This window comes from Lactuca virosa, chromosome 6 (genome assembly GCF_052849685.1).
Source record: "Lactuca virosa cultivar CGN04683 chromosome 6, Lactuca_virosa_CGN04683_v6, whole genome shotgun sequence".
Taxonomy (NCBI): Eukaryota; Viridiplantae; Streptophyta; class Magnoliopsida; order Asterales; family Asteraceae; genus Lactuca; species Lactuca virosa.
The window spans coordinates 103,654,625-103,667,989 of NC_136431.1; the positions used below are offsets into that span (position 1 = coordinate 103,654,625).

General features: G+C 33.5%; 1 long non-coding RNA gene across 1 annotated transcript; it reads right to left on the minus strand.

Annotated features, from left to right (window-relative positions):
- Positions 1-2,767: 2,767 nt before the first annotated feature.
- LOC145120377 (uncharacterized) lies at positions 2,768-4,549 on the minus strand. The gene is made up of 2 exons (XR_013714174.1): positions 3,605-4,549; positions 2,768-3,313 (listed from the first exon to the last, which is right to left on the minus strand). It is a non-coding gene; the product is annotated as an uncharacterized LOC145120377 (long non-coding RNA).
- Between the last annotated feature and the right edge of the window lie 8,816 nt (positions 4,550-13,365).

Here is a 13,365-nt window from a genome sequence, read left to right on the forward strand (position 1 = left end):
GGCGGGTTGGCGGGTTGAAAAACTCAACCCAAACCCGTTTATTTCGTGTCGTGTCGCAGATCGTGTCGCGTGTCGTGTCGAGAATTGCCGGCCCTAATTGGCGAACAGGCTACAGGCCTACAAACATACAATATAAGGCCCATGCTTGATGTTTGCTAAAAAAAAAAAAAAAATTAAGGCCCAATGATACCATGAAACATGTTTTTTTTTACCATTTTATTTTCTCAAAATCCATAAGTATTTGTTTATATTATAAAAGAGAACTAAGAGTGCACTAATTCAACTAACTAGAAGTTAGGCTTTTTGTATAAATTATCAAATAGTATGATCTACATTTTACTTTAAATAAAACTATAAAAATATATAACAATAAGATCATAGGATGTAGGCAAGATGTATTATTATATACAAAATAAATTCAAGTACACATTTAAGATATGTCATAGGCATATTTACGAAAAAAAAATGATAAGATATAAAATATATAACCAAAAAAATGTGAAAGTAAATCATTTAACCATCATAAAATTTAATTAAATGATGCAAATGAACTCTTGTTTAACATTTTCATAATAACATGGATGAAAAATCGCTCGATGTTAGCTAGTCGGGTGGACTGGGGAGGGATTAATCGGAGACCATAAATTGCTAATTTGTTGAATTTTTTACAAAAACAAATATGACTAATATAATAAAAAAGTTCATAAATACCACTAATATCATAACAAAATAAGTTAATATGATTAATACAACACTAATCATTCCTCAAATAGTTTCTGCTGAAATATAACTTATTCAAAGTGTTAAAATTTCATCGTTTTTACTACTTCACTCATTGTGTAGACAATAATTAATCGTTAGGCACTCTCTAGTCGGTCGGGTAGCGCCTAGAGATAAATCAGATATTAATCGGGACCTAGTCGGGATTTTTACAACACTTTATAATAATAACTTGAATTTTAGCAAATTGTATGAAGATGACATGCTATAAGCTCGTCTTTGTTTATAGATTACATATTTCAAGATAGTGCTTTTAATTGATATTTTTGTTGGTTCATTAACTAAGGTAAAATGAGATTTATCTTGAGGGTTGAAGTTGAGATCATCATAGTGTCGTAGTAGCATTTAGACGATGTTGTAGAAAACTTTTAACTCTAGGGTTCCAGTTAATCTATTATTGTTTCACTGGTTAATTTATTTTATTAAATGTTGAATAACATTTCACTTTGTTCAACTTCAAATATTAAATACACAATGAATATACAATATAATCATGGTTTTTATTTGAAAAAACTACAAAAATGGTTCCTATGGTTTGTAGTTTTCTGTAGCTGACGTCCAAAAAAGAATCTTTTTGCACAAACTAGTCCTTATTTGAAGGTTTCATTGTGGATTTGGTTCCTAAATTTAATACAAATAACCAAAATCCCTTCTGTCTTTGGCAAATTACTATTTTACCCTTATTTATGTATTTTTTTTTTGTTATTTTTTATTATGTCTAATGTATTTTTTAGGCCCACATTCACAACTTATTTACCTTCACTCTTCCTTCGTTTTCACCTCACTAGTTAACATCTCAACGTTGCTTCTTCTCGACCCCATCGCACCTACTTCTTCTGATCTACGTCAAATTTCTATATTTCTGTTATGCATCAAGTTATGTCACATATTCTAGATAAGGGCAATATGGGAAATTCAATAAATAAAGAGAATCTTATTAGTTCAGGGGCAATTTAGGTAATTTATATTATTTAGTTTGTTAGGTAAGATAGTATAAGAGGGTAGTGAGAATGGGGAGTGAGGAATGAATCTTTTTGTGAATTCTGGAATTTATTCATTAGGAGAGTAGGTATCTCGAATCAGCTAACCTATCATTTGTTCTTGTAATCTTTTGGATATAATTGAGGTTATCAATCAATATTTGAAGCTGTTGGTTGCTTTTTTTATGTTATAGAATCTGTTCTTATAAGTCCAGTTCATAACAAATGGTATCAGAGCATTCATCTGGACGAGGGCTGGAGATAAAGGAGAAGGGAAGGATGCTGGAGGAGCTCTAGTCAAGAGGGTTGAATCGCTAGAAACTGAAATAAGGCAGTTGTATGATCGAATGGAGAATCAAGGGCATCAGATCCAACATCAGGATGACTCCATAGCCTCTCTTTAGTTGAACATGGATCAAAAGTTTGAGGAGATTTTGGGTGCCATAGCCAAATGTCGAACAACAATCAACAATGAGAAGAAAACCGTGGAGGGAGAGCCTAGCAACACAGCGGTTTAATCCATGGAGGAAACTCCAAGGGTTTACAGTGGAGCGTCGCACACTAATACAGGAGATTCAAGAAATGGAACAGGAGGTGGTTTCGCCGGCAGAGGCGGCGGCTATATTACGGAAGGCGAATACAGAGGAGGAACCAACCGGAGATTTCACAAACATGAGATGATCTTGTTTGATGGAACTAACACAGAGGAGTGGATTTTTAATGTAGAAATGTCATTCTGCTCATATGAAGATGAAGAAACAATGGAAGCTGCGGTGGGGGCTCTAGAAGGCGACGCTCTACTGTAGTATGAATGGGAGCATAGGAGGCGGCCCACACGAGATTGGGAGGAGCTGAAGGGCTTGATCCGTCGTCGATTTGGATCCTCATAGCAATCGCCGATCTTTCAACTCAAAGAGAAGACAGAGCAGAAGACGGTTACGTCAAAAGAAGTAACGGTAGAGACGTTTCTAGGGCATCACAATCTCGGTCATGATAAAGAAAATACATAGGCCGAAATTAGTCTTGTGGGCTCACATAAATCAGATCAGATAATGAGCTCAATGTCAAACAAAGGTAACAATTCAAAACCTAGCCCAATCATTACTAAATCATCCGAAGAGAACTTAGACCCACAAGAAAAAAAATTCAACCACAACCAAATTAATTGCACCGCCTACAACTTTCATACCCTTGCTAGCGTTCGCACCTCCCCCACAGACTGTCAATCCTTACTTCCCGTCTTCGCTGAAGGAAACACACACAGATCCGGTATCTAACAGGCAACCATCTAGACATTTAGAAGAAGAACAAGAAATCGGTATACTGTCTCGACCATCTCCTGGAGACATGGATTTTTTTTTGCAAAAATCCTCATGGTGAAACTCAAGTTGCTTTTACTGGGAGTGACATTATCGGTTGGTTTGAGGCTGGGTATTTGGGAACAGATTGCTTGGTACGATCTGCAAATTCACCACAAGACTCAACATTTCTTTCACCATGTGATGTAATGCCCCACTTGTGTACAAACGCCCGACTACCCACTGGATTTATTGCTACAAAAGAAAAACAAATAAATGAGAACTCAAGTATACCGAACACTGAAGTTGAGAATAGATTCAACAAGACCCTTATGTCTAGTAAAATTTGTGGCGAAGGTAAGCAAGGGTTAAACAAACTTCAAGATAAACATGTTCCTCCTCGGGAAGCCTTTGGGGTCCACCATAGGCTGGAATCATTGAATCTGCCCTCACGGAAGGTTCTATATTCTGGTCTTTCTCATGTTCAAATCATAAGTACATTTCAGCAGCAATACATAGGCCTTGAAAATGTACCACAAGACTCACCATTTACTCTACTCGGTGATATTATGCTATATATGTGTGCAAAACTGCCACCTGACTTCAGTGCTGCATCACAAAGTGATGTCAATTAGGTAAGTCAAAATTCACTCATACCATGAGGAGAAATGGAACTGGATTTAAACAAGGGGTGGCTATGGAGGCTGAGAAGGGGATTAGTGAGTCATTGACCTTTGGTAACAAAGGTGAGGGCAACTCAGACATGAGTACATTTCATGCAAATGAAGAAAAAAATTGTCAAGGCAGGTCTTGGTTTATACCTCCAAAATGATGACAATTCAAAAAGCGAAAACTGTTATATACCAAAAAGAATGATGCAAACATGGAGTGGGCACACAAAGGGGGTTTCCGCTATTAGGTTCTTACTTAATAGCAGTCACTTGCTTTTGTTAGCTGGAATGGATAGCAAGGTCAAGATTTGGGAAAAATTTAATTCAGACAAGTATGATGAATTAATGGAGGTTGATATTACTTATCCCATGAAGATGGCGATATCTTATTTGGAGTATGTGTCACATGTGGCAAAGACATCCCTCACATCAGATCCAGTGGAGCAAGCAAGTGGGACATATGTAGGGAGTGCTGATCATAGTAAGGCAAAGGGCAAGACAAAAAGGGTCACAAGGAGAGTTTGGATGCTATACACCATTTCTATCCACCTTGAGGACAAGGTGGTTCTTTTGGGGTGGTGTATTGTTATACATCAACTTACGTCACATATTCTACATAAGGGCAATATGGGAAATTCAATAAATAAAGAGAATCTTATTAGTTCAGGGGCAATTTAGGTATTTTATATTATTTAGTTTGTTAGGTAAGATAGTATAAGAGGGTAGTGAGAATGGGGAGTGAGGAATGAATCTTTTTGTGAATTTTGGAATTTATTCATTGTGAGAGTAGCTATCTCGAATCAGCTAACCTATCATTTGTTTTTGTAATCTTTTGGATAGAATTGAGGTTATCAATCAATATTTGAAGTTGTTGGTTGCTTTTTTTTTTATGTTATAGAATTTGCTCTTATAAGTCCAGTTCATAACAATTTCCTCATTTATTTGCAAATGTAGCATTTGTTTTATGACATTAATATGTGTCTTAACCCTAATCATACATACTTATAAAGCTAGCATTTTTTCTTGAATCTCATGCATTTGAAACCCCATTTTTTAACTTCCTCAAACCACATTCATTTGAAACCCCTTTTTTAACTAATGCAACTCAAAAGTTTTCTTAATTATGATTTAACACTCAAAGGTTTTATAACTTATATTATGTTTAATTAGCATTTAGTGAAAAGTTTACTATAAAAAGGTCAATCTTTTGTGTCTTTTGTGTTATATAAAATCTTACATGTAAGAAGAATGTCATAAGAAAATGAAAAGAAATTTTTTTCAATAGGCACAATTCTTTTAGAACGTATTTGCAGTGGAGTCCCTAAAATAGCTCTACAAATCAAGGTTGTTGATGAATGTATCATTTTTTTACTCATAATTTGATCGCGTTATATTTTTTTCCAGTAATATAAATAAGACCATTCAAAATAATATGTTTAGAGATATTTTGTTTTCTCAAACCATATCATTCAAAATCATATGTTTAGAGATATTTTGTTTTCTCAAACCATATTGATTTGAAACCTACATAATTTTTTATATTCCTTAATTAAAACCATTTATAGTATTTATAAATTTCCAATAATTCTTTTGCATTCTTTTATTATATATGTAGTTATGTTAGTACATTTTTCTTACAAAAAGGCGTCATTTGGTTGAAGATATTGTGATTCAAAAATTTTCATATAGTTGAAGCATTCAGATCCAAATATGATTATTTGAAGAAATAGGTGATGTCGCATCGATGGTAACTGTAATATGATTTTTTCTTTCAACCAAAACAAATGAAGCTTTTCTATTCTTTCTTTATATTCAGTTTCTCATTTAATATTTATATGTGATTTGTGTGTATTACTCAATCTTGAATGTGACTCTCCAAACATCAATGTTTTGCTTGGAATATCTTTATGCTTCTTCTTTTTCAAGAAAAATATTTTGATTGCAGGTTAGTGAAGAATTGTCATCAAGTTTCTATGGTTGAATGGTGTTAAATGAAGAAAGAAGATTCATAAAATGGATATATGTTTTTTTGTTTGAGCAAAGTTGACGAATGTTAATTTTTTCTTTTGATTTAAATGCATGTTTATGTAACATCTTTATTTATATATTCAACTACCCAATGATCTTATTTATTTGATTGTAGTTTTTCTATTTTGATTTTATTTATTTTCTATTATTTTTTTGTTGGGTTATTCTACACAACATATTTAAAAGATAATATTTAAAAGATAGCATAATTTTGAAGATTTGATATGTAATTATGATAGACTTATCATGATATGTTCTTCATATGAAAGTAATTTATCCATATTACTATGACAAGAATTACATATAACATTTACGAAAATATATATATTATATGCGATTTGTTTAACATGTATATGCACCTATGTATGTTATAAATTTATAATTAAATATCTTTATGTTTAATAATTGAAGCGATTAAAATGATGCATCAAAACCAATTATTTAGACGAATATAATAATAATAATAATAATAATAATAATAATAATCATAATAATAATAATAATAATAATAATAATAATAATAATAATAATAATAATCATAATAATAATAATAATAAATATACATTTCCAAGTACCGCATTCATTTGAAACTCACACTACAACTCAAGAGTTTTCTAATTTATGTGTATTTATTAGTTACAACTCGAGTTTTTAACTTATGATTATTAATTAGTAATCACTAATAACTTTTTATTTTCCTTTCTTTTATAAGGTTGTAAAGTTTTGCTCATTAAAAACATTAATGTATTTGAAGAGATTTGTGATTTAAATATGAAGAGTTAATATAAATGTTATAATAGATGTTTTAGTGTTTTTATGTTATTAAAAGTTATAGTGTTTATTTTTCATATTTTTTATTATTCGTTGTATATATATCTTTTTTAATACAAATGTTATAATATATGCTTTTCTATTTTTATGTTACTAAAAGTTGCAGTTCATATTTTTGTTCATACGTTTTGTTACCCGTTATATTATCATTCATTTGATATATAATTTACACAATTTTAAACGGTTTATAAAATTATCAAATAATTGTATATATCACAATGACATAAAAATTAAACTATAATGTTTGATAAAACTAATATGTTAACTATATGTTTGTTTTACTACTAACATTTTGTTTCAAAGTAGAAATATTAAATAATAATTTGAAAAAGTTATTATTTTAACTATATAATTCTATTCTCGCGCAACGCGCAGGGATCCGCCTAGTTATATATAATACTTTCAAATTTGATAAATTTGGGGTATTTTGTCCTCTCCATGTCTTCCATAGGCTTCAACGAAAGAATTACACCACCATCATTCTTCTCACTTAGGCAGCGTTTGGCACATGGACAGAAGTGGACTGGACTGAACAGGACAAAACATAACTGATTATTTGTGTAGCGTTTGGTAAAAATTGGACATAATAGAAATGACACGTCAAAATTACCACATTATCCTTATATCAAATACCACAAAACAACAAACGTTGTTTTGAAACTAATAAAATCTGTAATAAATCGTTTAAATCGTAGAACCATATTTGGGTATATTTATTTTCTAATTCAATTTGAGTGTTATCAATTAAAATGAAACCTCTATTCCAACAAAAAGAATTATATATTAAACAGTTATATAGACTTTTTGATTCAACAACAAATTTATATGATTATAAATAATGGGTCGGAAACATAAATATATTACAGGTTTACTGTCAAATATATAAAACAATGAGCTCCGTTAAAAGAAATCAAACGATGAGCTGTTAAAAAAACCTCAAGCACAATTCCCAACTTGAAAACATGTTAAAGACTCCTGAACAAATCATAGAAACTACAACCATGGAGGATTCAAGAACAAATCGCACATCAACGGGAGCAGGTGACTGTAAAAACATATTGACCCTTCCCTTTCTTCTAAATCGATTATTGTGTAAAACATAATCGCCCTCTTTTACAACCTAAATCGAATTTTAAAATTTCATCTTCCGTTAGATATGATTTCAGTCAATTGTCTGATTTGTTGAATGATAAAGCGCATGAAAGCACACGACCAAATGCTTTGAGGGTTTCTGGAAAGATATTGATGCGCTTAGCAGCTTTATCGTATCAGGTGAACTCGTGGATGTATGCCCTGTGAAGATACTGGAATTCAAAGACAGAATGGACGAAAAGGAAGAATTCTCGTGAAGTACGACCAACATTGACGAATTGAGAGAGGCAATAGATAAAAGAATTGTTCATATTTATGATTTGTATAATGATTAGAGACGATAGCAGAGAAGATGGGGGTATTTTGGTCTCGGTAAAGATGGTTTTATTTAGTCCAACTCGGTTCCACCCTTTTGGGTGGGACTAAATTTACAAATTTTAGTCCCATTGACCATATTTTTGTCCCATTGACTTTTTGTTCCATCAACGCCAAACACCTTCTTAAATGGTTTTGTTCCGTCCAGTCCAGTTCTGTTCCGCGTACCAAACGCTACCTTAATGACCGATTGTTAGCACCGATGATACCATTACCATTTTTTTCGATAAAACTCATCAGAAACCAAATATAATAGAACAAGTTAGGATGTGTTTGGCACGCCACAACTAGATTACTTTTTCTTTTTTCATGTTTGGCAAGCCAAAAAATAGTTATAAGCTACTTTTCAAAAAAGCTACTTAGATTAGCTTTTTAGGAACTTTTTAAAAATATTTCAAATATAGCTTTAATTAATTATAGAAAACTCATTATCTATCGTAAATGTCTTTTTATGTTATTTTATATCTTTTAGCTAGCTTATCAACTAGTTTTTATCAATCGTCATTTTTTTTAGCTTGCTTATAAGCTCACGGCTACCTTTTTAGCTATCAGCTAGTTTTTCAGGTAACAACTCGCTGTCATAGTGGTAGACTATTTGGGTCAAAATTATTATTAGTCATTAATATCAATGATAGTTCAAGATTTTATGCCAAACATCCTTAATTATGCAATTTCTACAAGAATATAAATGAGTTCAATCTACTGTTTACATTGTTGTTACGGATAAAGATTCGACTAAAACCCTCACACAAGCGGGCAATCTAAAAAATTAAAGAGGGGATGAGATTTACATTTAGAAATTGACTATAAATTTCCTTAGAAGGGGTGGATTTTTATTTAATTTATGATCAATACACTACTACATGATGTGGTAATATAATCTGATTTTGCAACCGGTCTCTATGTTATGAATAATACATACTTTTTGTTATAGCTCTTAATAAATTAAATTAATACATTGAAATAATAAGATTATACAATAGAGTTAAAAAAACTACTTCTATAATTACCTGCTATTATGTAAATAACAGACATATAAATGAAAGTTCTAAAAGGTTATTGTACTGTGTAATTGAACCTATCCTTTTCAAAAAAAAAAATTTAAATTAAAAAAAAAACTAAAAAAAAATATTTTAAATCAAACAATAAACCTTTTAGTTTTTGATTAACTGAAAAAGAAAGTAATAATCAATAATATTAAAATTTATATCATTTTAAATGATTGATATCTTTGTAGTGATTTAGCTTGCTAAAAACAATACATATCTTTGTTATTTGTCACTAAGAGCTAGGTTAACTTAAAAGTTAATACAATGAACTGATAACCAAATAAAATTTATGATGAAGAATTGAAACAGAAAAAACAACAATTGATGATTGATAGAGAAAACTGGAATTGATATTGATGACTGAATGAAACCAGATAGAGAATACAATCTTGTGATAAGATGATTGCTCAGGGATGAATCCCTCTCTCAAAGGCCTAGCCAATGAGCCAATCTCACTCTAGAGACTAACACCAATCTAAGATATTTCTCACTCAGTAACAATGCAATCATACCCTCTATTTATTAGCAAACCTCTACCAAACTCTCTTACGAATTACCCTTTTACCCCTTTAAGTATTTAACTATCTAATTCCTATCAATTTATATACAGTAACTATTATGCAATTAAAATGAAGGTAAATAAAAATTTCAAAATACCTTTCTGTTAATAGACCAGGTAAACATGCCTAGTTTTTTTTTTGTGAGTGAAGACCGATAGTGGCCCTCTAAATTCCAAAAGACAAAGTAGGACCTAATTTTGTGAATGGAAGACTCCAAGTGGCAGATTATTAATTTGGGTCAAGTATCATGATAATGTTCCAATTGCTATAGGAGTGTAAACGTGCTCAATCCAGGCTTTAGATTGTTAATTGTTACAAAATAAATATTTTAATAAAAACCGTGCAATAGCATGGAATTTAAAAAAAAAAAATAAGAGGGTGGTAAATCTACAATTTTTTTTTAAATGGGTGAAAATTTTAAATTTATGGTCTACAAAATTCCAATATGGCACTCTGATTATAAACCCTTGTTTTGCACTGTGTGTAATAGGCAGATAGAGTCTGCTACAATTAAGCAAATATTTATTGTTGAATGTGAAGCCACAATTGTTGAATGTGAAGCCACAATTGTTGAATGTGAAGTTTTTTTTTTCAAAGGTTGGCTGAAGACCCGGTTGTGTTTTTTGACTACTTCTGATTTCCATCTTTATATAAGAGATTCATCTGTATTTGTAAAACTTGTATCTAGAGTAACACAGAAAGAGTGCAGATTAGCACCAAGAAATATAAATTCCTAGTTACCGGTGGACGTAGGTCAGAGAAGGACCGAACCACGTTAAATCCCTCGTGTTCATTCTTGTGTTCTTGTTTTTCGTGAGCTGTGTGTGTGTTTAGAGTCGCGTGTTAAGTGTCTCGATCCTAACAAGTGGTATCAGAGCCTTGGTTTTAGCTCCAAAGGGTGATTTTCAGTTTTTGGTCGAAATTGTTTTTCGTCAAAAACGATTTTGGTGTATACCGTTGGAAAGGTCTCGTTCCGAAGATTCCGAAAATAATTTTTTCTAAATTTTTTGACCACCGGAAGACGTCCAAATCGCCGGTCAAAGGTTTGCCAGAATAGTTACCGGGAAAACCAGTTGCCGGAGAAGACGACACTGTAGCACCGAAGTTCTGCCGGAGAAGACGACACTGTAGCGCCTGAACTCGCCGGAGAAGATGACACTGTAGCAGGAATTGTAGCACGACGTCAGCGGTAACGTCAGCAGACACTGTAGCAACACTGTAGCAGATTTGAAAATTTGCAATTTGGCCCCTAAATTTCCAGAAAATTGCAAGATAGGTCATTGTTCTTTCAGAAAATGGCAGAAAGCAGTAAGCTTCAGACTGAGAAGTTTGATGAGAAAGATTTTGGTTGGTGGAAGATGCAAATTGAAGATTTGCTCGTGCAGAAAGACTTGGACGCAGTTTTAGGTGAAAAACCGGAGGCGATGACACATGCAGACGGGGAGACTTTGGATAAGAAGGCCAAGGCATTTATTAGACTGACGTTGTCAAAGGATGTTGCCTTCAACATTTTGAAGGAGACCTCGGCAAAGGGAATAATGGAGGCATTGTCTAATATGTACGAGAAGCCGTCGGCAGCAAATAAAGTCTTCCTGATTTGGGAACTAGTCAACACGAGGATGAGGGAAGGAAGTTCAGTTACAGTACACATCAACAATTTGAACTCGATTTTATCCAGACTTGGGTTAGTGGGAATAAAATTTGAGGACGAAGTTCAAGCTTTACTACTGTTATCATCATTACCTGACAGTTGGTCCGGAACAGTTACAGCCGTTACTAGTTCCGCAGGATCAAAAGAGCTCACTTTTGAGGGAATTCGGGATTTAATTCTAGGAGAAGACGTCATACGAAGAAATTCCGGGGAATCATCAAGTGAACAATTGAATGCGGTCAGAGGTAGAAGAAATAACAGAGGTAGTGGGAGCGGGAACAGGAGAAGGAGTCAGTCGAGGACTCGAAATGATGTGACTTGTTGGAACTGTAAAGAGGTTGGACATTTCAGTAATCAATGTCCAAAAGACAAGAAAGAAGTTAACTTTGCAGTAGACCATTCAGATGATGATGTTTTGATCTGTAGTGTGGAGAGCAATGTGGATTCCTGGGTTATGGATTCGGGTGCTTCATTTCACGCTACCCACATCCGTGAAGCACTGCGGAATCTGAAAGAAGGGGATTTTGGTAAGGTAAGACTGGCGAACGATGAGGTTCTTGATGTGACGAGCATAGGTGACTTAAATCTGAAGACTCCAGTCGGTCCATGGACTTTGAAGGATGTCCGGGTAATTCCAAGTCTGAAGAAACAATTGATTTCTGTTGGACAGTTGGATGAACAGGGACACGAGGTTAAGTTCATGAATGGGCGGAAGGTTGTCAAAGGAAATCTTGTGATAGCTCGTGGACATAAGAGGGGTTCATTATATTTGGTCAGTTTACCGTCTGAGGGAGTAACCGTCTCAGTTTAGAAGAAAAACAAAATCCGGTTCATAGAGTCTAGTGGACAGAAGAAGGTTTGCTTTGCAGATGGCAAACCCAGAGTCACAGGTCAGATTCAGGTTGAACGTGTTTGGAACGGTTCAGAAAAACCAGTCAAGGGCATTCATAGCAGTGGGAGCATGGGCTTTGTTTCAGCTAGAATACCCAGAACACAGTGGGTTAAGAGAACCAGTATTTCATCTGTAAAAGTCTCTCCAGATTATCTGCTTCACATGGAGAGTGTCGTTTGTTCTCAGGTTGTTCCAGGATCGAGCAGTTCATTTCAGTGGGAGCCGGTGGAGACAGAGAACAGGTCAGTAGCAAACTTAGCCATGACTGATGTGTTGGAGCTAACGAAAGCTTCAACTGGCCTTCAGGTTAATTGAAGAGAAGGCCAGGGTAACTAGGAAGGAGTTAAGATCAAATTTTTTTAAAATACAGATGCACAGTTGAAGCACAGGTGAAGATTGTTCCGTGGCTTCAAGTGGGAGATTGTTGAATGTGAAGCCACAATTGTTGAATGTGAAGCCACAATTATTGAGTGTGAAGCCACAATTGTTGAATGTGAAGTTTTTTTTCAAAGGTTGGCTGAAGACCCGATTGTATTTTTTGACTACTTCTGATTTCCATCTCTATATAAGAGATTCATCTGTATTTGTAAAACTTGTATCTAGAGTAACACAGAAAGAGTGCAGATTAGCACCAAGAAATATAAATTCCTACTTACCGGTGGACGTAGGTCAGAGAAGGACCGAACCACGTTAAATCCCTCGTGTTCATTCTTGTGTTCTTGTTTTTCGTGAGCTCTGTGTGTGTTTAGAGTCGCGTGTTAAGTGTCTCGATCCTAACATTTATATCATCTCAATTTTTTTTTTAAATAATAGCAAATAAAGGAACCTGACATTCTTCAGCTGTCAGTAAGTTTAACTTCAAGAATACAAGCCTCACATATGCCTACAATCATCAATTTAAATTATAAGTTTAACTTCAAGAATACAAGCCTCACATATGCCTACAATCATCAATTTAAATTATAAGAGAATGGGTAACAGCATTTTTGAAAAAGAAAAACTTCAGTTCAAGGAAATATTAATTTCATTGTCTATGAATCCAACTAATATATTACAAAGCATGACATGTCAAACAACTGAGGTAAGAAAATCATTTGCTCAAACAATATTAGTCTTTGTTCAAATTTCAATTCATAAAACTAAGGTCTTAAGATCACA